Source organism: Emydura macquarii, unplaced genomic scaffold (assembly GCF_026122565.2).
Source record: "Emydura macquarii macquarii isolate MOO-44397 ecotype Brisbane River unplaced genomic scaffold, CSIRO-AGI_Emac_v2 contig_1253, whole genome shotgun sequence".
Lineage (NCBI taxonomy): Eukaryota > Metazoa > Chordata > Testudines > Chelidae > Emydura > Emydura macquarii.
Genome location: NW_027131390.1, coordinates 95,821,585 through 95,847,929, shown reverse-complemented (window position 1 = coordinate 95,847,929; position 26,345 = coordinate 95,821,585). Strand labels below are relative to the sequence as shown.

The window sequence follows — 26,345 nt, the reverse complement described above, 5'->3', positions numbered from 1 at the left end:
AGAGATAGGGACTTGAACCCAAGTCTCTCAAATCCCAGGTGAGTGCTCTAACCACTGGGCTAAAAGTTATAAGGTGCGCCTTTTCCCTCTAATTCCCCCAGACTTAGGTGACTTTCTCTGGGAGAGGTAGTGGTGCTTAACATAATCTTTCTCCTCAGCATCCTCTGTTGGTTAATTTACCTGGCTCCCTGCCAAACATGCTGGCTTTTGTGGATCGTGTTCTTAGGCAACTTTCCCCCCACTCGTCACATAGGGAGCCGAGGCACCTCCAGCTCAACTTTGATAGCCGTGCTGTTCCTGTGACTTTCTGTGCACTGTGATACTGAGCACTGCAAGGCCTAAGTCACTTTGTGAAACTCATCATAAGTGGCTTCACTGGGACTACTCATGTGAGGCAGACTTGCACGATCAGGTCTACGTAAATTAAGGTCCCAGTCCTACCAGCTGCCACATGACCCATGCTAAGTGTTGAATGCAATCATCCTCCAACAAGCTCAATGGGGATCAAGGTTTTCAATACTTTGCAGGATCAGACTCTCAATCATGAGCACTTTTTAACATTACTAAAAACACAGCATGAAGCAGAGCGTTGATAAAGATTTATAGGTATGTTAATTCTGTGTGACAATGAGGTTACATGTCAATAACTGTAAATAACTGATTAATTATATTTCTGTTAAGGTGCCCAAGAATAGTTGAGGATTTATGTCCAAAAAACATATGTCTATTTGGCACAGAAAAACTGAAAAGTAAGCTGTGTGCCGGAAAGAGGTGTGTATGGACCTTTAAAGCTGACCCTAGCCTGGGGGCTGGCTCACAGTGTGTGTCCTTAACACTAACATACTGGTTTCATAGGGAAGTTGCACATCATATCCTTCTTATTACCTCAAGATAAACTAGCGCAGATGGTTTTACTACAGCTTCTCACCAGTCATAAATTGGTGCAACTCCATTTTGATCAATGCAGTCATGCTGATTTATACCCACTTGAGAATCTGGCCTCATTTTAAACAGTCATTTTAAACAGTGGGTCATTTTTATTCCATTAAGTCAATAAGAATTTTGCCTTTTACTTAAAAGGGTGTAGGATCAGGCCCTTCGCCTGCCACATGTTTTCTTTTGCCTCAGAAGCAAATGAGCAAATTACTATCTTTGTATATTCCAGGTCTGAGAGTTAAACCCGTCCCCTTCCTGCGAATAGGGACAGCTGCTAGGAAATGTGTTGTTGATTGGAGTGCCTCTGTATTGATTCCCAGCTGCTGTCAGATTGCAGCTATTGAGACCATGATAAAAGTCCTGTAGCATTGTCCAGCCACACCAGTCTGCCTTTTCATACTCTTATCTGTGACCTTCAATGAACTTCCAGGTGGACTTCCCATAATACATCATTTTCCCCAAATAAAAAGTCTCTATGAAGGCTCTTTCTCAATACAAAGGGGAGAGCTTAGAGCTGAATTTAATGAAGGTTCTAATACTGAGTACATTTCCTCACTTATTTATAAATTAGCACTTTGACTAATGTAGCTTTCTCTATTAAAATATTTGATGCAATTTCTCAGAAACGTACTTACTTGCAATACATATTAAAACTGATAAATGATTTAAGGTCTTAATAGGTAATTTCCTTTTAAAAATCAGAAATGTTTCACAGGTTTCCTCATCACACTGACCTCTAAAATGTGTTTATGATCAAAACTAGTGGGCCAAATCCTGTCCACCTGGCTTGCATGAACAGTCCTGCTACTATTTATATGAGCAGGACAGTAGGATCTGGCTCAGAGCGTCATGTACCTTTATATTTATCCTGGAATAAACATGGATGTGGCAAGTCTTTTAGAGACATTAAAACAGACATATCTGTTTCATTATATAGCTTGTATGTCAAAGCTCACATCTCTCCTCAGGTAATATATTTCATAATATAATTTGAAAGTTTTAGGGTTCACACCAGAGGGAGCGGGCTCCTCTTCAAAATAGCATCCATTCTGCATGCAAGTCATGCTGGTGGGGCAGGGCAACACACTGGCATCCTCCATGTGGCATGACCTTGCACGCATGGTGCACGTGAGAGGCAGGCCCACACCATGCCCAGAAGTAACAGAATGTCCAGTATTCTGGAAACGCAGCAGTGGCCACCTGATCCTCACTGGGCTGGGATTACAGTTGCTGTACACGGACAGAGGGTACTGCTGCACTGGTGCCCCCATGACACCACAATATAGTGAATCCATTGAATCGGGTGGTTACATCCACACTGCCTCTGGGACAATACAGATCACAAAGCCCATAAGAGCTGGGGACAAAGCATTTTTGGTCAAGGGGATGTGGTTATGGAATGAACTTCCAGAGGAGATCAAGCAAGCCTTGTCTCTGAGCACCTTTAGGTAACTCTGGTTACAATGCAACAAGGACATCAACAAATGTCACAACAAAGACATCTCTCTACCCAAATAACATTCCCACCCCCAAAAATAAAAAAAAATAAAAACAACATCTAACAAGCCAACCAACCAAAAAGAAAAAAAAAAAAAACACCAAAAACTATCCCAAACAGATTTTTTAACCCACAAATGGAGAAGAGCACAATACTTATGAAGTCCACACAGGACCTCACTACAGCTATTGATTTTACATGCAGTGAGTTCATATACTACAGTGATGGATGGCTGCATTATAGATAGTAAATTAAAACATTTCTGAATAAGAAAATGATGAAGAGTTTGACATTTGGTTTAATGTACATGACTTCACTCACATAAATAATCCTTGGGAAAAAGTTTCTGGCACCCACTGTATGCAATATGTGTCAAGAATACAATGCAAGTTAAGAAGAGGTCATTTTTTCTTATTAAATATTAGGAACTACAGAATATATATTAATTTCAGAGGTTTTGCAGATAAATACCAACAAAAGTGAGAATTTGTTTGTATTGACAAGAGCAAAGCTTGACATAAATACAATAATGTGTGATATGTGAGCATGATATAATTCTGTTTCTTTTGGTAGCTATTACTTTACTTATCAATAACCATTGGGTATTAAATTGTTATATCTCACTCTGTAACCATCTACAAAAGACTATCCATGGCAACACTAGCAAAGCCAGTATCACATGAAAGAGAACTGGCTAGTCAATCATACACCATGAAATGAAACTAAAGAGCTCTGCTTCATAAACTACATATGCTACATTTAAACAACCAAGATCAGAAGCAATTCTAACATTCCCATGTACACATGCAACTTATATTTTTAAGTGTACAATCTTTTTATATACATTAATCTGTTTGGATGTTGGCATGCAAAATCCCATTATCATCAATGGCCATGATTCTGATCTAACATTCACTAGAAATCAGGAATTGCTTCAGCGAAGTTCCACTGATGTGACATAAAGTCAGGCACAGTGTGTTTTGACTATGGTTCAGCTGCTAACTGTGGATTTGATCCAATGCAAATGGAAAGAGTAATTTACTCCTCTGGGCTTTGGGTCAGCCCGTATGACACTGTATGTATTCTTATATACTTACGAATGACACTAGAACTGGGCTAATAATTCATTTTTTCAGTTTGCTGGCAGTTTTGAACATTTTTTTTTTAAATGGTTCAATCTGAATCTGAAAATTCAGAAAAATTTCAGCAAACTGAAAAAGTTGACAAACATTTCTTTGAATGGTTCGATGAACTGTTTAATTTCATTTACAGGCACTTCTTAAACATAAAAGAAAGGAAATGAAAGGCTAGATTCACAAAATAGGGAGAGGGAGAAGTAGGTGGTGATACCCATTTTCTAAGCTTTTAGTTTAGTGGTTAGGGAACCCAGCTGGTTCAATTCCCTCCTCTGCTGGATGTGGAAAAGGGATTTGTAGTTGGATTTCCCATAGTGCAGGAGAGCACTCTTCCACCAGGCTATAAGTCAGTGGTTGGGTTTTCTCAGTCTTTCCTGTTGAAACTGTTCCACTTTCTATTCAATACTTTAATAGTCAGAGAGAGAAAGTGCAAAAGAGAAATGACACCATGGCCTGGTACTTAGCATGACTCTGGCAGACCAGGTGCCATCTCTTGCCAAGGCTTTAGGCCTCAGCTGAGCACTGACAAATTCATTGCTGGAAACCAGTCTGTTTCACCTGTGTGTTAGTATGGTTAAGATGGATACTGGACTTATAACAATGTGTTTTGACTTTATGAAACGTTTGTACATTGCTGCATGTATTAATCTCACTTATAATTTCTTTATCACCTGCTACAATATAATATTTAAGTTTTTGCTTTGTACCTCTAAAAATATATTTACTCTCAAACTATGAATCCAGGATCCTCTCCTGCCCATCAGGAAGGCCTATCAAAACTAAATGGGCCATTGTGGTACATCTCAATGTAAAGACTTTGTTAACTGCCCCTTCACACCCATGGAGAGGCTACCTGCAAAAGGGCTCCTCCCATCATCTTAAATTCTGGATGAAGGAAATAAAAATAGCTGATAAGAAAATATTTCATCTCTTTTGCTGTCTGGACTCTCACAGGGCTGGAGCTACAAAACAAAAGCAGAGATTCCCAGGGTCAACCTGGGTTAGCCCTAAAAGACATTCAGAGCTGACAGATTACTACAACTCTGTCACCTTTTAAGACCATAGACTGTCACTCATTTATGTATATATGCTTGCCTGTTTTAACCTTGTAATAACTCTCTTATTTCTCTTCTTAATTAATAAATCCTTAGATAGTTTACTATCGGACTGACTTCAAGCTTTGTCTTTGGTGTGAGATCTAAGGTACAAATTGACTTGAGGTAAGTTGCTGGTCCTTTGGCACTGGAGCAACCTGATTATTTTTTTATCTTTGATGTATAGCAGCCATCTATCACCAAGCCCAGCTTGTCTGGGTGGCAAGATAAACTGGAATGCCCAAGGGGACTGTCTGTGACTCCATAGTAAGTCTGTTATAGTGCTTTAGGAGTTCACATTTGTTACTGGATTGATGAAATCTAATTATAGAACATACCACCAGTTTAGGGTCTACTTCTTGACAGACTGACCTCAGGTCGGCACTCCGGAGTGGCTCACGACCTTGACACTCAAGGTCAAGCACTCACCTGGGCAGTGGGAGACCCAAGTTTTAATACCTGCTCCACAGACTATTTATTAATACACACTAGAACAGCTTCAACAGGAGAGTTTGAGACGCACCACTTCCACAGTCACACCAGAATATCCTAGTGTCTAAGGAACTCTGCTACAATGTGGGACATTCAAGATCAAATTTCTTCTTCATATCAGGCAGAGGGGGAAATTGAACCCAGGTTTCCCCATTCTGGGTGATTACCATAATCACGTGGCAAAGAGTTAAAAGTTCATTGTCACCACCATTGTTTTGTGAGTGGTGCCTAAATCTTGAGGGGAAAAAATTGGTCAAAACTATTCAGTGAATTCATCTCAAATTCACAATTTGTTTTGAGTTGGCCAAAACTGCATTTTTCTGAGAACAAATTATTAATTCAAAAAAATTCATCCAGCTGTATATGGCACACAAATACCTTAGATTGTAACAAGACTTCTGGTATTTATAATGTCACATTCTGGGATGCCTTCAGTGAACCAAGATATACCAAGGGGAAAAGAAAACGTACATGCATGCAACCTTTTGAACACAGTGTGGCTTTCACTTGTTTAACAAAGCACAATTTGGCTTTTCATTGTTAGTCTGGCTAACATACATAGGTATATATAGTGGGCAAAAGCAAAAGGTAACTGTATATGGTAAGAGCTGAAAGTAAAGAGAAGTAAATATGGGAAAGATCAGTGGATGCTGCTTTTCAATTTGTTTGATAATTAAGACCTAGAGCAGGCCTGGGCTCATATTTACAATATTTGCTGATGACAGCAAAGCTAGAATTGTTATTCAAACCTTAAGTGACATAGCTCATCTTCAGAAAAAATTAAACACACCATGGAAGTGGCATATGTAATGGCTGGTAGAGTTTCATCCTGGAAAATATATAGGGTTTTTATTTATTTATTTATTTATTTATCATGCGTGCTCCAATAGCACAGAGCAACAATATACATTACTCAAAATCCTGGAGTGCACTGCCAACGAAAGAGTTTTAGGGATTCAAGTTTGCATATTGAGGAGATCAATGCATTGTCCAATTAGAAGAACAACAAAGGCCAGCAGGATCTGGGAGTCCGTCAAAAGGGATATTATAAACAATACAAAGAATATTATTATAAGATTGAACAAAAGCATGTTGGGAAACCAATTGGCAGACATTTAATTTGGCTGCAATACTCAGGAATTGCACAGATTTAAAACGTGACCTAAAACGGGGGGGAGGGGGAGGGTTAATGCCCTTTTTTGCTTCTTTATGATGTGTAAAGAAGTCTGGGAACTTTGTTTTGCTTTGTATTTTTTAAGAGGGAGAAACAAAAATGTTTTTTCCCTAAGATTTCGAATCTGGTGTTGTCTGGTTTTGGTAGAGGAACTATTGGTGTTCTCTGATGTGAACTGAGAGCAATCAGTCCATGAAAGAAGAGGTGAAAGTGTTGGAACTTTAACAAAAGCAATTCCAATGTTACCAAACAAAGTTTTCAAAAATCATGAGTTCAGCCCCAAAAAAATCATGAGATTGGTTTTTAAAAATTACAGGATTTAAAATAATAATAATAATAGTAATAATAATAAAACTTCATCTTTGGTTTTTAAGCCACTAACATTCATGTTTTCAAGTGTTCCACTGCAACAATGAGGGACAGAAGCTTTGTATTTTCTCTTTTTTTTTTTTTAAAGTGACTCAACTAATCAAGTGACTCCAGGAGCTGGGACTTTAAGAAAAACACCAAGTATTATGAGGCCTCCTGGCAACACCGCAGCTCTTCTTCCAAATATTTATTCAAACGTTTTAATTAAGTTAACAAAAAAGTTGTAAATGGTCTGAATTTTTTTTAAAAGTCACTTCCCTTCTCAATCAGTCAATCAATCTCTCACTTCATAATTCTGCCAGTTCTTTGGCTATCCCTAAACATTTCCAGTAAAACAGTGGAGATAAGATTCTAATTTCAAATGTTAAAACAGGTAAAATTCTCTCTCTCTTTCTTTAAAATCCATTCTTTATAAGAAAAAATAAATACATAAGAAAGGCACAAAGCCATGTTTTCAGACCACTTTTTTCAATCATCTCTTCATGCCATGGCTACTGAGCAGCAGCAATACGTCAAGAAAAAGAAGGCGTCATCAAGCATATCGAACAAGTACTTTAAATCAACCCTTATGCAGCACAATCACTGGTGTGATCTTCAGATCTCCCTGGTGACATAGCAAACCAGTGAGTGAATGGGAAATAGAGTCCCCAACTCCTGACTCTCAGTCCCATGCTAAATTCATTCAGCTATGTGGATTAGAAGTTAAGACACCATGGCCAAATTAATGATAACTAAGTAGAGGGAATGTTGGAGATAGCAACAAAAAAGTGACTATTTTATCCTCCACCTTTAGAGCTCTTCTTCTCAAACCCCAATCCTGACAAAACATACACACATACTTAACTATATTGCTGTACAGCACCCAACATAAGGGGGTTCAGGTCCATGACCAGGGCTCTGAGACACTACAGTAATACAAATAAATAATAAGAATAATACTGTGAGTACTGTAGTTCCTGCATGTGTACCAGGGACGTGTATCCTTGTAAAATGAAGGTAGTGGAACATATTAATTTGTTTTCTCACTGAAACATAAAATGTTTTCTCATAATCACAAAGGAGGCAATGTCATTTTGGAAACTACAACAGAAGTGCACTGAAATTGCTTACACTTGTTCTGGAAATGCATAGTGAACATTCATAAACTTGTATAATATGACATTGAAAGTGTATGTGAGAAAACAATTAAAGGGAAGTGGGTGTAACCTTTCCTAGAAAAACTGTGTTTTAAAAAACACCAATCCTCTGAGGTGCAAAATGATGCACTGCAAAAAAACGAACAAACAAACCAACCAACCCACAACACACACACCAAAGAAACAAACTCCAGTAATATTTTTGAGCCAAAAAATAAGTCATTCCTGCATGGATGGCTCAACAATACCAAGCGCAAGGGTAAACTACATCAGAGGCACTGAAATCATCCAGAAGTTTTTCTTTAGTTTGCTATCAATATGTTAACAAGGGTCTCCTTGGAGCCTCCTGCACCTCCTTAGCCATGCCCTCTTCAGCACATCAATGAGATCAGGTGAGAGTATGTGCTTAACTTTATTGAAGCTGCCCTATATTACTTCAATGGGACTACTCATATGCTTACAAGTGAACACACACTTAAGAGTTTTGCTGAATGAGGATCTTCAAACTTATGGAAACTACTCAAGAGAACGAGTACTACTGTATTTCAATAGGGGTTGCAGAGCCAGTCCCGCAGCAAGTAACGTGCGTCTCTTTCCTAAGGCACCTCTGAAATCCAATAGCCCAGAAACAAATTCTGGAACTGCTTTAAAATCTTGAGGTTTCCAAGTTCATGGGACATTTTATAAAGTTCTGGGTCTGTTGTACAATGGTTTTCATGCCTATACAAATATGCAAACACTAGTAGTGCAAGCAAAATAGTCACCTTTTAAAAGAAATGTCTACATCCGCAGCGTAACGGGCCAGATGATGCTCTCAGTTTCATCAGTGACAATCTAGCATTAGAACTGAGATCAGATTCTAGTTCCAGATCTCATTATTAGATTAGACTACTCCACTTAATCCAAAAGCAAGTATGTTTTAATTTCTGTGATTTGTCTCCTTCTTTAACCAAGGAAAGCAAGACGGACAGCATTCCAGATACTCAAGTCAGAAAAAAATGTTTTGATTTCATCGTTAGATAACTACCACCTGCATCAAAATTTCTAGGAAAATAATCCTACAAGTTTTGAATATTGGATAGTATATTTCCAACTACACTTAAAAACAGAACTTGTCAGTTCTGACATCTCAGAGTAAATTTTATTGACCTACTAACCTGTAACTCTAGGAAGCCTGGAACTAAAAATGCAATAATGGCTAGCAAATACAAGTCTCCAAACAAAGTGTAATAACCTTAAGTAAACTACTGCCAAGCAAAAGTCCTGCAGATCAAACAGTTCCCACGATGCCTTGTTATATTAACTTGTGAAAAAGGTCCCATGATATCTCTACAGTCATGCACAATAACAGACCACTGCACTTTTGTTTACTTACATAGCTTATCTGCAATCCAGAAATGTATACAGTCAACCCCTCAGATGTAAATCACTTGCCTATGAAATGTTACCTCGCTTGTTAAAAATTTAGCAAACTTTCCAATGATAAACAATGGTTTTATCCTGAATATCAATTTTTTTAAAAGCACAAATATACAACTAGCCTGTAAACCATTTAAACAATTATGCTATAAATATTACATAAAGTTATGGGAACAAAAGGATTATCTGAAATACATGCTGAAAATAGAATATGAAGTTAGCAAAAATATGTCAACTGTGAGACCTCCTTCAGAAAGTTATTATGAACTATGTTGGATTAGTGGATGATTCTTAAGGCAAGCTGCAAGGTCAATTTCTTACTTTATGTATTTTATTTTCAGGAAACCTTTCACTTCAGGAGCAACTGACATATAGGATGATGTGTCTAATACTGTAATCTATAGACAACAACTGAAAGTTTGTTTTTACTTGGAAGACTATGAACAGCAATACATCACTTTGCACTATTTTTTAAGTTTATTTTACATTCTCCTGTTCTTGTATAGTTGAATATGAACTCAGTGTACTATTTTTCATTTCTTTCTGAATTTGTTTCTTTCAATCAATATGATATCATGTGATTATTTATGCCAAGTTCTGTGTGTGTTTGTTTTTTAAACCTTTTCACTTCAACAGGAATAAACACTTATTAGGATGCTTCTGAAAGAATCATAGTATAAAAAGAGAAAGAAAACCTGGCACCTCGGAAGCAAAAGGATTGAAATGTTTACTATAAGGAAGCATTACATAAAAAGCAAACATCACATCGTTTATCATGTTGCTGTTCAAGACAAAAAACTAATTAAGCATATTAAAGTTCATTAGGCTTCCTACCCCTACCCCATAAAAATGCACAACTCTTAGACAATTCAGATAGTCAAGATTCAGAGGATTTTTTCCTAAGGAAACACAATATTTATAGATTTAATGTAAAGTATTCTGAAACACTTTACAAGAAAGGAAAGAACTGCTCAGCATAAATTAGCATAAACAAGTAAAAATTTGATTAGCCCAGGTTTCTCACCCTGAGCATTGGAAGTGATTCAAATCTCAGCCAACCAGACAATTTTTGGATCATTAGGTTAAACGGTTCCTGTTCATATCAAGCACACAGCCACACACACAAAATAGAGAGCATTCTTCCCTTTTCGTTTGTTACCTGCACTGTATTCCTCTGCTTGGGAAGAAGTGAGAGAGTGACTAGCTTTCAAACAAGGGAAGGGGGTGGGGGGGAATGGATAGAAGTAAAAGAAGAGGAAATAGATATTTCTATTATCTACAATTGATTTCCTTAGCAAATTGCTTCCAGAGAGCTTTCAAGCATCCTTCTGGGTCAGTAGGATGGGTCTGTTTCAATGATCAGGCACAGAAGTAAAATTACATGAAAAGCCTCGTTTATCTGAATCAACAGAAGCATACATAATGCAGGGCAGCAATGAAAGCTCTGCTGCTGCAGTCACACAGAAAGCCTAGATAAACCAGCCAGATCACAAGAGGGAAGCTACCCGGATTAATTTTAAAGATTAAAAAATCTAATCATTCTAAAAGACACACACGCCCTCACGCACACGGACAGGGTGCATAGAAAGCTTTGGTTTCTCAGCCTCTCTGGTCGTCTTAAAAAGATCATATTTCTGGGCCATCAATCAGAATTAAGCTGCTTATGGATGCGTAGCAATTCGGTACATGTAGTTGCCAGTAGCAACAGGGCACACAATCGTGCACCTTCCCCACACACACAGAGGAGCAACAGCAGCAGCCGAGGGAGGAGCAGCGCCAGGAGAGGGAGCTGGGGGGAGGGAGGGCAGGAGCAGCAGCAGATGGGACGGCACCAGAGTTGGGGCAGGGAGACGAGGCGAAGGAGCCAAGTGCCAGGGCAGTGACAGCAGCAGCAGCAGCAGGGGAAGAAGGCAGCGGCAGCATCCGAAGGGACACGGGGCCTGGGGCAGGGAATTAGCAGCGAGAGAGCCAGGGAAAGAGGGGCAGCAGGCGCGGAAGCAAGACCTGTAGCAGCGGCGGCGACAAGGGAGAGGAGCAGGTGTCTCCGTCACGCCTCCCCAGCCCCGAGCCCACGGGCCGCCCCGCAGCTGGCTGGTTCCCCTCCCCCGCCCCGCACCCGCGCGAGGACCTGGGATGCTCCGCGCGCTGCTGCTGCTGCTGCTGCTCCCGCCCCCTGCGCGTGGCCCCGGGAGCCAGCGCGGGCCGCCCCCAAGAGCCCAGCCCGCCCGGCGGGGAGGAGAGAGGTGGGGGAGGCGATGCAGGGCCGAGCAGGGCGCGGGGGGGGGAAGGGAGCAGGTGAGGAGCCAGGTCGGTGAGGAGTGGGGAGGGCCGGGCTCGGCTCCTTACCTGGCCTGCGGCGGGACATGTTGCAGCAGGGCGCGGGGCGGGGCCGCTACAACCCTAGTGCCGGGGCGAGGAGCCGGCGGCCGGGGCCCCCGGAGCCGATAGACTTCCCATGGCCCGCCAGCGCAGCCCCGAGCAGCGGCCGCCGCCCTCCCCCGCCGCTGCCGGGGAGCCCCCTCGCCTCTGCCGCTGGCTCGTACTTCGGCGGCTCCTTCCCTGCTTCCCGCTCGGGCTGCGGGACGCGCTGCATGTGCCCGGCCCCGGGGCGGGCCGGCGGGCGCCGAAGGTGGCACGTTCGGCGGGGAGGGCAGCGGCGGCGGCGGCGGCAGCAGCAGCGCTTGGCCGGGGCGCGCTGTGTGAGCCCGCGGCACGGCCGGGGCCTCCTAATTCCCCCGGCCCCTGCGAAACTGCTTAGGAGCGGGGCTGTCAAATCCAGCCCATCTGCTGCAATCATAATCAGTCTCAACTGAGTGGCTCTGACAAATCCGCGCCTGCAGCGGGGGTTAGGCGAGCCAGGGGAGGGGAGGGAGGCAGGGAAGAAGAGTGCGGGCTTCTATTGTCTGCTGTGCACGGGCTGCCTGCGAAAGGCAAGGCACGGGCCAGGCAGCATCAGGGAAAGCTTAGATCCCGACCCATCCCCCAGCGTGCGGAAAAGGAGCCCACCCCCTACCCCCGCTCCCTTCGCTGGGAATGAACTGAACACACAGTTACCTTCCTCGGATCAGCAGTTGGCCCTGAACAAGCAGACCTGCCTGCCCTGGGCTGACCCCCACTCCAGGAAAACAAAACCAAAGCGCTGGAAGTGGCAAAAGTTATACGTTTAAACTATCCCCACATCTCCGACGCTCAAAACTAGCTTCAAGTCGGTGTACTTTTTAAAAATCAAGAGGTGCTGTTGTGGTCAACGTTTTAATAGGTGACTTTAAAGACTTTGGCTACGGGGTTAATAAAGTTGGGGAGGATGTAATTTCTTTGGGGAAGCACTTTAACTAGTATATTACACTCATACACTCAAAATACACTTGCAAAACGAATATTTTCTTCATAAAGAATATAAAACAAAGCTCAGTATCTTCTGTCCAGATTTAAGGGGGGAATCGATGGTGCAAACTATTGTGCTGCTGTATTTCTTAAACAAGAGAGCTAAACTGTTTGTTAATTGAGTTGTTGAACTACTTTATTATACAGCTACAAAGAATAAAAACTGTAGTCTTAAATATTCAGAAATATATACTGAATAAATAGCTACCTTTCAAAACATTCTGAAAAGTTGGCAAACACTCACCAAGATATAAACTTCTTGGCTCATTTTGCTGGAATTATTTATCAAAAAAGTGATAAGTGATTACAATTATGCCAAATAGGATCTATGCCAGTCAGGCTGATTTATTTCCTTACAAAATGTAGATAAAAAACTTTAATGTAGTATGCAGACAGCTACAGTATACTTTTAAACCCCAATCTTTATGAATAAATTCTAAAAGTTATTTAGGATATGAAGAATTCATACAAAAGTATCAGAGAAAATGTTGTCAGACTGGGAGTCAATAAATGCAAGTACAAGTGAACTATGTCGGTTACAACAGATCATACAGGCATCATCTGCAGATGTGGTAGGCCATAGTACAAAAGGTACAATGGTCAAATTTCAGGAAGAAAGACTGAGTGTAGGGAAAGCAGGAGACTTTGGGGTAGATTTTCTAGTTTAATTAGAGGACGTTTTAGTTGTCACAAAACAAGGAAAAGTGATGGAGCTTGAGACAAAATCTGAAAACTACTAGAGAGACAGCTAAACAATGAGACAGGGAAGCTATTCCAGCCAAACCCCTGGGTTGAGAGTTTAGAGGTGAGTATCTGATATCATCACAATGAAAATTACAACGGTGGCATTTTGGTAAAGCCTGCTTTTCTTACAAATTAGAAGGATGTCCTTTTTGGGATATACCAAGATGAAGAAAGCTACGATGCAGGCAAAAGTTAATGAAGCAGTAACAGAATGTGTGGGAAGGGCTACCAGAATGAAGGGGATAGAAATGTAGGTATAAACTGAACAGAAATAATCCCAAATTTGAAGTCAGATAGGAAATGGCAAAGGACTAGAAAGATAAGGAAGCAAATCCTGATTAGCAAATGTACATAACAGGGATGACTCTAAACCAATTAGAATATTGCAAGTCTAATGTCTCAGGCATGCAGAACAAGTAAGCGTGCATAAGGATAAGCACATGAGTAGTCCCACTGAAGTCAAGACCTAGGTGCCCACACTGAAGTCATGCACTTGCTTCATTGCTTTGTTGCACTGGAGTCACAGTGAACAACTCTCAGCATTCAGTCAAGAGCCATCAGCTTTAATGACTGAACACAAGGTACCTTAAACTTTTGATATAATAGAAATAATACTGCAATAAAATATTATCACAGTTATCAATGTCTCTTGCTTGAAAATAAGCATTTCAGTTTCACCTTGACATTTTACTTCCCACATATGGTTTCACCTCAGCATGTAAGAAACAGCAGAAGACCATATACTCAATGTGGCAGCATTCAATTTTTAAATTTTTGTATATACAGTTTTAACAAATAATATCAATGTTTATTTTTAAGCATTCGTAATATTTATTTATTTAACTTTTTACAGTTCTGGAAATTGTCAGGGTTTCAGACAATAATTAATGACAAGAGATGTTCAGATTTAAAAAATTAAAGCTCTATAAGTGTTAAAACACAAATTGTCAACATCACATCAACATATACAAAGTAAACATCTTTCAGTCAAACTCAAGATCTCGAACAGCATTTTTCTGACTTTGCTTATCTGTACATTTTTATTATCCATAGAAATATGGAGTTTGTGTGAGTATGGTGTAGTAGACTTTTATTGTCATTTACTGATAAAAATCTAATCTAATCTAATCTAATCCTTTGAAGCCTACATATACTTGTGATAATATTCTAATCTAGTGATATTCAAACTGTGGTATGCATAGCACTAATAGTACACAGGCGAGGGAGTTCTCCAGGTGAAGGAGGAGCAACTACCTGACCCTTTAGCATCTATCAACCCTTAACCAGGGGGCGAAGCTACTCAGGGAGAACCAGGGTTTAAAAAGCCCACTCCTAAATGACCAGAGGCAGCTAATGGGAATTTTGCAAGGGCATTTAGAGAGGGAGTGGGAGGGGGAGTAGATACAACTTCATTAACGTTATGTAAACTAACCAAAAAAAATCCCCCCCCCCCCCCCCCAGAAAACAAACAAACAATCCACAATAAAAGAAAGAGCTGCAGGAGTAAAAAGAATGCAGGCAGAAGTCCAGCAGCAGAGTGGGAGCTATCCAGTTTATTGCACTGAATGCAACATATATGATTACCTGCCCTATGGGCGGGTGGTGTATGTGTGCATTTGGTGCAAGGAGCTCCTGGCCCTCAGAGACTGCATACAGACTTTAGAGACCACGATAGCTGAACTGGAGGAGCTAAGGGAGACAGAGGTACATAGATGAGACTTTCCAGGACACAGCAGAATGGTCTTAGCATGAGAGCCTCTGTACTGTTGAGGAGGATGAAAGTCTCAGGGAAGGAGAACCTCAAACTGGAGCAGAGAGAAACGATCCCTCCTTCCAGATGTCATGGTATCCCTCTCGCACTGAGGATACCTCTCCGGGGGAAGGAATTCTAGTTATTAAGAGAAGACTGTTAATAGTAATGGGGGATTCGATCACTAGAAACATAGATAGTTGGGCTCGTGATAACCAGGAGAACTGCATGATGACTTGCCTGCTGGGTGCAAAGGTTGCAGATCTCTCGAAACATCTAGACGGACTTACATATAGTGCTGGGGAAGAGCCGGTGTTCATGGTACATGTAGGTACCAATAGGAAAGGATAGGAGAGAGGTCCTGGAGGCCAAATTTAGGCTGCTAGATAAGAGATTGAAGTCCAGGACCTCCATGGTAGCATTCTTTGAAATGCTTCTAGTTCCACACGCAGGGCTAGTTAGGCAGGCAGAACTGTGGGGTCTCAATGCGTGGATGAGACGATGGTATAGAGAGGAGCAGTTTAGATTTATTAGGAACTGGGGAACCTTTTCTGAAGGTGGAGCCTATACAGGAAGGATGGGCTCCACCTAAACCAAAATGGAACCAGATTGCTGGCACGTAAAATTAAAAAGGTTGTAGAGCATTTTTTAAACTAAAGGAAAAGCCGACAGTTGCGGAGGAACACGTGGTTTGGACAGAGGCATCCCTTGGGGGGGGAAGAGGGAGGATCTATTAATAGAGATTCTCTAGACCTTAGTAAAAAAAGAGAGGATGTAAGAGGATAAAATATGGATAGGATCTGATGAGAAACAATCAAATGAAAATTACATCATATAATGGAAGACAGCTAAAAAGTGACTTTTTTTTAAGTGCTTGTATACAAATGCTAGAAGACTAAATACGAAGATGGGTGAACTTGAGTGCCCCATGTTAAATGAGGATATTGATATAATAAGCATCACAGAAACTTGGTGGAATGAGGATAATCAATGGGACACAGTAATACCAGGGTACAAAACACATTGGAAAGACAGAATAGGTCATATTGGTGGGGGAGTGGCACTATATGTGAAAGAAAGTATAGAGTCAAATGAAATAGAAATCTTAAATGAACCAAACTATCATAGAATCTTTATGGATAGTAATTGCATGCTTGAATAATAAGAATATAGCAGTAAGGATATACTACCAACCACCTGACCAGGATGGCGATAGTGACTGTGAAATGCTCAGGGAAATTAGAGAGGCTATAAAAATAAACTCAATAATAATGGGGGATTTCAACTATCCCCATATTGACTGGGTACACATGTAAACCTTCTGCCAGGGAGAGCCAGCAGCAGCAAAGGGCCGGGTTCTATATCTAGGGGTTCCTGTCAATGATACAACACCAAACTGTCTCGAGCCCCCACCCAGTAACCTGGGAAATCACACACTATCCCCTGGGCACCCCCAAAAGGCAATACTTCCCCTCTCACAAGCACAGAGTCTGAGTGTAGAAAGTAAACCTTTTAATAAAAGGAAGAAAGTAACACAGCACTGGTTTGGGGAGACAGTGCAAACAGAATTCATTAACACAAAGAGCCGAACCCACCCCACCTTAGAGTATGTGGAGCGTGTCCTTCGCCTTCATCTTCTCGCTTTCCCCTGTCCTACTGACCATTGGAGTTGCACTGTCCACCTCTCGGTTGTGGAGCCCCACCAGTCCTCTCTTCTGGCTCCTGCCACTGGCCAGGCATGGGCTTGACTGGGTCCCCTCTGCTGCACCTGCTGCCTGTAGGCATCCAACTGCTGCGGGCTACTGCAGCAGGCTCCAACTGCTGCTGGCTCCTGCTACCTCTGGGCTTCACCAAGTCCCATCTGCTGACTCCCGCTATGCTGGTTCCCACAATCGACCGCTGCTGGCTCCCACCACCTCTGGGCTTCGCCGAGTCCCCTCTGCTGGCTCCCGCTATGTTGGTTCCCACCACCGACCGCTGCTGGGTCCTACCACCTCCGGCCCTCGCCAAGTCCCCTCTGCTGGCTCCCGCCGGTCTCCCAAGGTTTCCCAGTTCCTTTAGTGATTTCAGCTCCTAGTGAATTTCAGCAGTCAGTTTTCATTCATGGGAAAACCTTCTACTGACACAGGAGCAATGTTCCTGCTTTTGTTAACAAAACAAAAGATTCCAAAAGGAATAATTAATTCTACCTTTTAACTGTGGGAGGAGATAGTCAATCCATGCCTGAGTGTAGCCCTTTGTCAGGGCTCTCCTGCAGCCTCAGCAGGGTGGTGACCCCACCACTCCCTGCTTGATTTTACAGTCTCTGGCATCCAAAAGCCTCCTTTGCGGAGTTCTGTTCAGATGACAGTGAATCTTTCATCTAAACAGACTAAGCACAGTTCTGCTGCCATTTGTCTATACAATAGGGAGACAACATTTCATTATCCCTGCAGTTAACACTCCAGTGATTTGTAACCCAAAACCAGCCAAAACTGACCATTTCCCATCATGCTGCTCAGCACCTAGGTGGGCTTATCCAGTGGCGTACTGTAGGTCTTTGGCGCCCGGGGACCAAGACTGCATTTGTGCCCCCTGCCTTACGTGTCGCCCCCCTCACACACAGGGGAGGAGGGGTCCCGGTGCTACCCCTCAGCTGCCCTGGTGAGGTGGAATGTCTGTACCTATGGGGAGTCATAAATGCAGGCTTGGCTCCACCGCCCCCTCCTCCCCACACTTACTCGCTGCGCAGCACCCGCCTCTTCTGCTCCAGCCCTGCAGCCCAGCACGGGCTCAGACGGGTGCAGCCTCATCCCTCGGCCTGGGGGGGACGACCAGGCTGGCCCTTCACAATATGCAAGGGGGGTGCAGGAGCAAGAGCAGCCACCCCTCAGTCCCCTGCGCCCCCTCCCATCGTGAAGGTCCGGCCTGGTGACCCTCACTTACTCACTGCTCCAGCCCCGCAGCCTGGCGCCAGCTGGGATGAGGTGGCCTCACCCACCGGCCTGGGGATGGGCATTGGACTGGCCCTTCACAATGCTCAGGGGGCATTGGAGGGGCCGGTGCCCCCAGTCCTCTGCACGTTGTGAAGGGCCAGCCCGTCACACTCCCCCACAGGCCGGTGCCCGGGAGCTTGGCCCCTCCTCGGTACACCACTGGCAGATACAGAGCCCATGCAAATAATGTGCCCCCCCCTTTCAGCTGACTGAGCAAGGGGAGGGCCACTCAGACACAGACCTTGCTTTCACACATCACCTCAGAATGGGATGCAGAGATAAAGTTTCTTGATGCCTTAAATGACTGTTTCTTGGATCAGTTAGTCCTGGAACCCACAAGAGGAGAGACAATTCTTGATTTAGTCCCAAGTGGAGCACAGGATCTGCAACATGAACTGAATATAGCTGAACCACTTGGTAATAGTGTCCATAACCTAATAAAATTTAACATTCCTGGGGTGGGGGGGAACACACCAAAGCAGCCCATTATGGTAGCATTTAATTTCAGAAGCGGGAACTACTCAAAAATGAGGACATTAAACAGAAATTAAAAGGTACAGTGCCAAAAGAGAAATCCCTGCAAGTTGCATGGAAAATGTTTAAAGACACCATAATAGAGGCTCAATTTAAATGTACACCACAAATGAAAAAACATAGTAAGAGGACCAAAACAGTGCCACCGTAACTAAACAGCAAAGTAAAAGAAGTAGTTAGAGGCAAAAAGGCATCCTTTAAAAAGTGGAAGTTAAATACTATTGGGGAAAATAGAAAGGAGCATAAACTCTGGCAAGTGAAGTGAAAAAATACAATTAGGAAGGCCAAAAAAGAATTTGAAGAACAGCTAGCCAAAGACGCAAAGTAACAGCAAAAAATAATTTTAAGTATATTAGAAACTGGGAGCCTGCTAAACATCCAGTGGGGCCACTGGACAATTGAGATGCTAAAGGAGCGCTCCAGAAAGATAAGGCTACTGCAGAGAAACTAAATGAATTCTTTGCATTGGTCTTCATGGCTGAGGATTTGAGGGAGATTCCCAAACTTGAGCCATTCTTTTTACGTGACACATCTGAAGAATTGTCCCAGACTGAGGTGTCATTAGAGGAGGTTTTGGAACAAATCGATAGACGGTAATAAGTTACCAGGACCAGATGGTATTCACCCAAGAGTTCTGAAGGAACTCAAATATGAAATTGCAGAACTATTGATTGTGGTATGTAACCTATCATTTAAATCAGCTTCTGTACTAGACAACTGGAGGATAACTAATGTGACGACAATTTTTTAAAAAGGTTCCAAAGGCAATCCTTGCAACTACAGGACAGTAAGTCTAACTTCAGTACCAGGCAAATTGGTTGAAACTATAGTAAAAAACAGAATTATCAGACACATAGATGAATATGATTTGTTGGGGAGGAGTCAACATGGTTTTTGTAAAGAGAAATCATGCCTCACAATCTACTAAAATTGTTTGAGGGGGTCAACAAGCATGTGGACAAAGGTGATACAGTGGATATAGTGTATGTAGATTTTCAGAAAGCCTTTGACCAGGTCCCCCACCAAAGGCTCTTCAGCAAGAGACACGGTCATGGGATAAGAGGGAAGGTCCTCTCATGGATCAGTGACTGGTTAAAAGATAGGAACAAAAGGTAGAAATAAATGGTCAATTTTCAGAATGAAGAGAGATAAATAGTAGTGTCCCCTACGGATTTGTTCTGGGATCAGTACTATTCAACATATTCATAAATGATCTGGAAAAACAGGTAAACAGTGAAGTGGCAAAAATTGCAGATGATACAAAACTAATCAAGATAGTTAAGTACAAAGCAAACTGCGAAGAGTTACAAAAGGGATCTCACAAAAGTGGGTGACTGGGAAACAAAATGGCAGATGAAATTCAATGTTAATAAATGTAAAGTAATGCACATTGGAAAACATAATTCCAACTGTACATAAAAATGATAGCATCTAAATCAGCTCTTCCCACTCAAGAAAGAGATCTTAGAATCATTGTGGCTAGTTCTCTGAAAACATCCAACGTGCAGCAGCAGTCAAAAAAGCTAGCAGAATGTTGGGAATCATTAGGAAAGGGATAGATAATAAGACAGAAAATATCATATTGCCTCTTTATCAATCCATGGTATGCCTACATCTTGAATACTGCCCAACCCTGCTTTCCCAAAATTTCAATGAAGCTTCTATATAGTGGATACCACTATTTAGATAATCTCAGTTTTGCCATATGCAATATAAATGTGGTTAGTCAATACTACCCAATCTAAATAAATCTTTGCTAAGTGTTTAACTATTTAGAGCCCAATCCTACATCCACTGAAGTCAACAGAGGAGGAAAGGGCAGTTACGCTATGACTGCAAACGTTTCATAACTAAAATAGACCTACGTTATTTTTCTACAGTTTACAACTCCTTAAACTAAAAAATATTTTTCTGCAAATTAAACTACGTTGTTCCTGACCACTGAGCTGTTGTTCTTCCCTGTCTAGCTTTTCTGTTTGCAAGACTAATAGTTTATCTGGGTTTCATGAGTTGGTGACTGTACAATGTATAGGTGCATACACCACATCTTGAATTGGTTCTTGCCCCGAAGGCTGAATCAATTTTTATCTAACATAAATGTTTAATAGATCATATACCACACTTTTAAAAACTTTCACGGTTTTTACCAATACTGAAGTGAAAGGCGAAATTTCAGAACTCTTTTGAGTAATATTAAAATTAAATAATTAGCTTAACATATAAGGAACAACAAACGTTTCACATGTAAAGACCCAACTGCCAGTAGGAATATATTAAATAATTGTCCAGTCTGGGATTTTTTTTCCTTCCTCTAAAGCACCCGGTAACTGTTGAATACAGGACACTGGACTTAGATGGACCTGTTCCAGTGTGGCCCATCCCTATGTTCCTAAATTACAGCAGTGTGAAATTGGTGCCGGTGAGATTGGAATCAGGCCTGGTGTTTTTAAATTCAGGTAACTATTATTATCATCCACAATTCATTCCATACCTCTTTCAAAGTAGAAATACTTTGAAAATGCATCCAATAGGCAGCCAGGTCAGGATTGATCTAGTTCAACTGTAATTAATAATATCACTATGACCATTTAATCATAAAGAAAGCCCGCTCATTGAGGAGGGGAACAGATCTAAAGCATGATATGTTTAATAAAAATCCGCAAAAAAAAAAAAGCCCTAACAAACAGTTACTAAATTTAACAGACTCATTGTCCTTTTAACAATGATTTATATACTCTACTTACACAGGAATGAAACAGAATGAATAATGTAATATGGACTTTCATGTATTATGCCCACAGGTTACTAACAGTTAATACCTAGAACTCCAAAAATATATTAAATAGAAGTAGAGAAGAAATGTCATATAGTGAAGTCCTGGGGGAGTTAGTTTCATTCTGAGCCTGAACCTAAGAGATGTTGAAAATCCTTAACACTCATTCAATGGAAACTGGGGGAACACAGCACTTTATTGATTCAGATCTAATATGCACAGGTTCACTATGGACTTGTCTACACAGGTAAATTGACCAGCATACCTATTGCATAATGAGCTATTCTACAATAACTATTTTGGAATAGATCCCACTATGGATACTGTGTTCTGGTATAAAAGTCACTTTTACAGCGTGTCCACAGGGCATGCTATTCCAGAATAGATACTGTGAAATACCTTATTCTGCTCTAGCTATGGAGGTCGATTTCCCAGTGTAAACAAGGCCTAGAACTAGAATTGCAATATATTGAATTCTTCCTATTGATTTCAGTGGATATTGGATCAAGCCAATAGGCACAATCCTGCTCCCACTTAAATCAGTGGAAGTTTTGCTATTGATTTTATTGGGAGTTGGAGCAGACCCTACAAGTGGGTTCCAACTGTATTTTCAAAAAAGTCTCAGTAATGGCCGAAATATTGCTGTTCGGAGGATCCACATTCAGAGAACAGAAGCAAAGGGAAATTCTGCATGTCCGCATCTACTAGAATAGAAGCATTTGGCCAATAGTTCAGGCATTTTAACAAATTATTCTTTGGGGAAAGAGGAGGACAGTTTCAAAGTGCTTGAAACTTTGTTAATGGATCTTGTACTCAGGCTACATCTGCACTGAAGGCTGGACTGCAATTTGCAGTTCATATAGACATGCCCTTGCTAGCTTTAATCTAGCTAGCTTGCTAAAAAGAGCAGGGAGGACGCAGCAACGCCGTCTTGAGCACAAAACTTACAAGCATGCCTCACCCCTGGGTATGTATTTGCATTGCTAGGCTGCGCCACATGCCTCCACATTCTCTCTGCTATTTTTAGTGAGCTAGGTGGATTAAAGCTGGTGTAGTGGGTATGTCTATATGAGCTGCAAATTACATCCCCATTTACAGTGCAGATATCATCTCAGAGGGGCTGTGCTGGGAGATTTGCACTACCTTTGCATGCAATGTCCCCTCCCCCACCAGGGGGACTGGAGTCCATCAAGTCTATGCAGGACCTCACTACATAGATTTAATTTACCTTGGAAGCCCTTAGAGCAATCTTGCATTGATTGAGTAGGGACACTGGGTATGTCTACACTGCATCCAGGAGGTATGATTCCCAGCGCTGGTCGAGAGATTCACACTGGCTCAGCTCCAGCTAACATGCTAATAATAGCAATGTGAACATTATAGCACTGGCCACAGCTCAGGCTAGCCACCCAAACTTGGACCCAAGGGGCTGGGTGAGCTTAAACTCCGGTGGCTAGCCTGAGCTGGCACCAGTACTGCAATGTCCACACTGCTATTTTTAGCACGCTAGCTTGAGCTGAGCTTACGAGGGTCTGTCTACCTCCAATGGGAATCACATCTCCCAGGTGCAGTGTAGACATACGCTAAAGGTCCAGTCCTGTTCCGATTATAGTTAATGGGAAAATTCACATTTCTTTCAATGGGGCAAGATCAGGATCTAGATAAGTGAACTCTGAGGAAATGTAAGATAAGTATGAACTGTAACACCAGATCCAAGCCCCATGAAACGTTGGGAAGTATAGATTCACACTTTTTTTTTTTTTTTAAAGTAAAAGAGGGAGTATCTATGGTACTTAGAGGAGCTGTATAGATTATGGAAAATTTATAAATACCCTACGAATCTGATAATACCTAAATCACACTTCTACTAAAGATCTGCTTCAGATCTAGTGGAGTTCAAGATAGAATTGTTCTTTTGCTTATTAAATTTTCTAGTTTCCATTTAACTAATCAGCTGGTACTAAAACTCAGGGATTGGACTCTGCACACCCTTATTCATTTCCCAACCCTTTATGGGATTACTCACATGAGCAAAGGCTTGCAAATTCGGGACCAAGCTGAATCAAATAGATAAAATAAAATTGCTCATGTTTTTAATACTCTGATGAATACTGCTTTCTAATTGAAACCTTGCCCCTAGAAGGATCAATTTCAAGAATGTTTACACAGGTTTGCACTATAAATGCATGATTTTTTCCCCCTGCAGCAGAATATGTTGGAATTTATTCCTGATTTTAAAAACTTGACTTGCAAATGGACCATTACCTTAATATGGGTTGCCACATGCATAAAATCATAAGACTGGAAGAGATCTCGCAAGGTCATCTAAATCAATCCTCTGCACTTATGGCAGGACCAAGAATTATCTCTAGACCAGGGGGTCCCCAAACTTTCAGCTGCAAGGGCCACACCACTCAGTCTTGCTTTTATGGTGGGCCAGGGTGCTAGGCCCACGTCATGTGGGAGAGGGGAGGGGGGAGTGGCCGCAGTGTAGTGCTGCTTGGGTCCAGGAGCAGCGCGTTGTGCTCACATGGAAGAGGGGCAGGGAAAAAGACGGGGCCAGGAGAGGGCAGCAGTGCAGCTCTGGCCAGGGCGCCACTAGGCCCACGTGGGAGAGCTGCAGGGGCAGGAGCCGCCGCCGCGCAGCACTGCTTGGGGCTGGGAGTGGCGTGCTGGGCCTACGTAGGAGGGGAGCAGGGGGAAGGGGCAGGGCTGGGAGAGGGGAGCGGGTTGGTCAAAATGTGTCAGCAGGCCGGATGCAGTCCGCGGGCCGTAGTTTAGGGACCCCTGATCTAGACCATTCCTGCCAGGTGTTTGTCTAACCTGCTCTTAAAAATCTCCAGCGATGGAGATTCCACAACCTCCCTAGGCAATTCATTCCAGTTCTTAACTTTATTCCAGTTCTTAACTTTAAGCCCATTGCCTCTTGTCCTCTCCTTAAAAGTTAAGAAGATCATTTTTTCTCCCTTTTCCTTGCAACAACCTTTTATGTACTTGAAAACTACATTGTGTTTTAAAACCCATTGCAAAGACTCTCAGAGAGTTCAGGTCTACAGACTCAGGCTAGCACTATGGCACTAAAAATAGCAGTGACATGCAGGCTCAGTCTGGAACTCAGAGTCTGAAGCCTGAGGACAGGGGTAATCGTCAGAGCCCAAGATCCAGCTCAAGCTGCAATGTCTACACAGCTGTTTTTAGCACCATAGCATGAGCCCAAGTCCGTAGATCTGGGCTCTGAGAGTCACTCCGTGAGTTGCTAATCGCAGTATAAACATACCCTTAGGCATAGAAAATTTAAAAGTGTTACATATTATCAAGATTATTCAAGATTCTGGCAGAGATCTGGGAACTAGCCACATCCTCTAAGAAGAGGCAGACAGGGTACGGGACCATGAATCGATGGAGGAGATGTTCTTGTGGTTAAAGCACTGGACTGAAATCAGGAGTTCTGAGTTCAATTCTTGACTTGACCACAGACTTCCTGTATGATCTTGGTCACCTATTCTCTTTGTATGACTCAGTTGCTCATCTGTAAAATGGGCATACTACTACTACTCCCTTCTTCCTGCCCTTTGCTTATCTAGCTTGTGAGCTCTTTGGGGCAAGGGAACATACACTGTCTCTTCCTGTAAGTATGTACATAGCCTAGCACAATGGGACCTTGATCTCAGCTGTGGCCTCTAAGTGCTACTGTACTGTAAATTATAATCAATAATGGTGGAGCAAACAACAATGTCAGCGCAATATAAAACCAAATAGATAAGTTCAATAACCTAGCTTAGCATATCTTCTATAAATGAAGCCAGTTTGCAGGGAAAGATACCAGTCATCTGAGTAGATCAAAGTCCTATTTACCCAATGGCCTGATGCAGCCAGGGCGGCAGCAGTGCATGCTTCACCACATAGCTCAGACAGTGCCATTCAATACTGCCTTGAAAAGGTTTTCAAGTCCCCTCCCCTCCTAGAGATGGAAGAGTAATTCAGTCACCAAGCTCATTCAGTCATTGGCCTCCCTTCTGAAACTGTGAAAAAGGGTGCCATCAGGCAGTGCAAAATTTGATGGTAACCAGAAAAGGGGCCTTGTAGGTCCTATTGAATTAGAGTTAATGACCCATATCTTATAGAGGGAAAATGGGGCTGCATTGGACTTTCAAACTTATTTCTTAAGTGTCTTGAGTAAAATAACTCAGTTAGGATATTTCCTTAAAGAATCACAAAGAAAATAATACATCTAAGTTCATGTTAGACTTGATTTTCTGCAATCTAATTCTCACTATGTATTGTCTCTGCAGCCAACAAGAAAAAAACAAAACAAAACACTTTAGATAAACCTGTCAATGAAGTTTCCATAGACTTATCCTATCTACCACTCATATTTCTATATTATACTACAATATAATAGGCTGTTTACGTAGGTCCAGATTCAAATTCTTTTACACTTGTAAATCTAGAGTAACTCCACTGGGTGTAATGGACTTATTCAGATTTACACCAACGTAACTGATACCAAAATCCATCCCACATGCTTTATACGTAAGAGAAAGTGTGTAACTTTAAAGATACACTTGTTTTATTTGAGGCTGAGATGAAATAATTGTTAAAGATCTAGAGTCAGATCCTGTCACTCACCGTTACTCACAGTACGTTGTTCCTTGCTCCTTGGATCAATGAGACTATTTGAGGAGTAAGGTACAATTCAGTATAAAAAAGAATGGCAGAATATAGCCATTAGTGAGATTTCTAGGTGCTATTTCTAGGTGCTATTTTACATTTAATTTCTTCCTGCCCTTAAATAAGTTTGGAGAGCATTTTATTTTTAAAAAAGAACTTGCTAAGCTGACTGAAGCTTCACAAGCTCAATTTGTAATGTAGCATCTACATGTATTTGCATGTTCAAGTGTTGTAAATTATCATTAATGACCAGATTCAGC

At 41.9% G+C, this 26,345-nt stretch overlaps 1 protein-coding gene across 2 annotated transcripts in view; it reads right to left on the bottom strand.

Annotated features, from left to right (window-relative positions):
- NCKAP5 (NCK associated protein 5) overlaps positions 1–26,345 on the bottom strand; it is a 567,200-nt gene that overhangs the window by 338,255 nt on the left and 202,600 nt on the right. The window contains exon 1 of one of the 2 annotated variants that reach the window (XM_067549544.1): positions 11,601–11,642. The exons of the other annotated variant lie outside the window; for it this stretch is intronic. The gene's annotated coding sequence lies outside the window, so the exon portion shown is untranslated. Of the gene's footprint in view, positions 1–11,600; positions 11,643–26,345 lie in introns of those variants that run through there. 2 annotated transcript variants of the gene reach the window in all.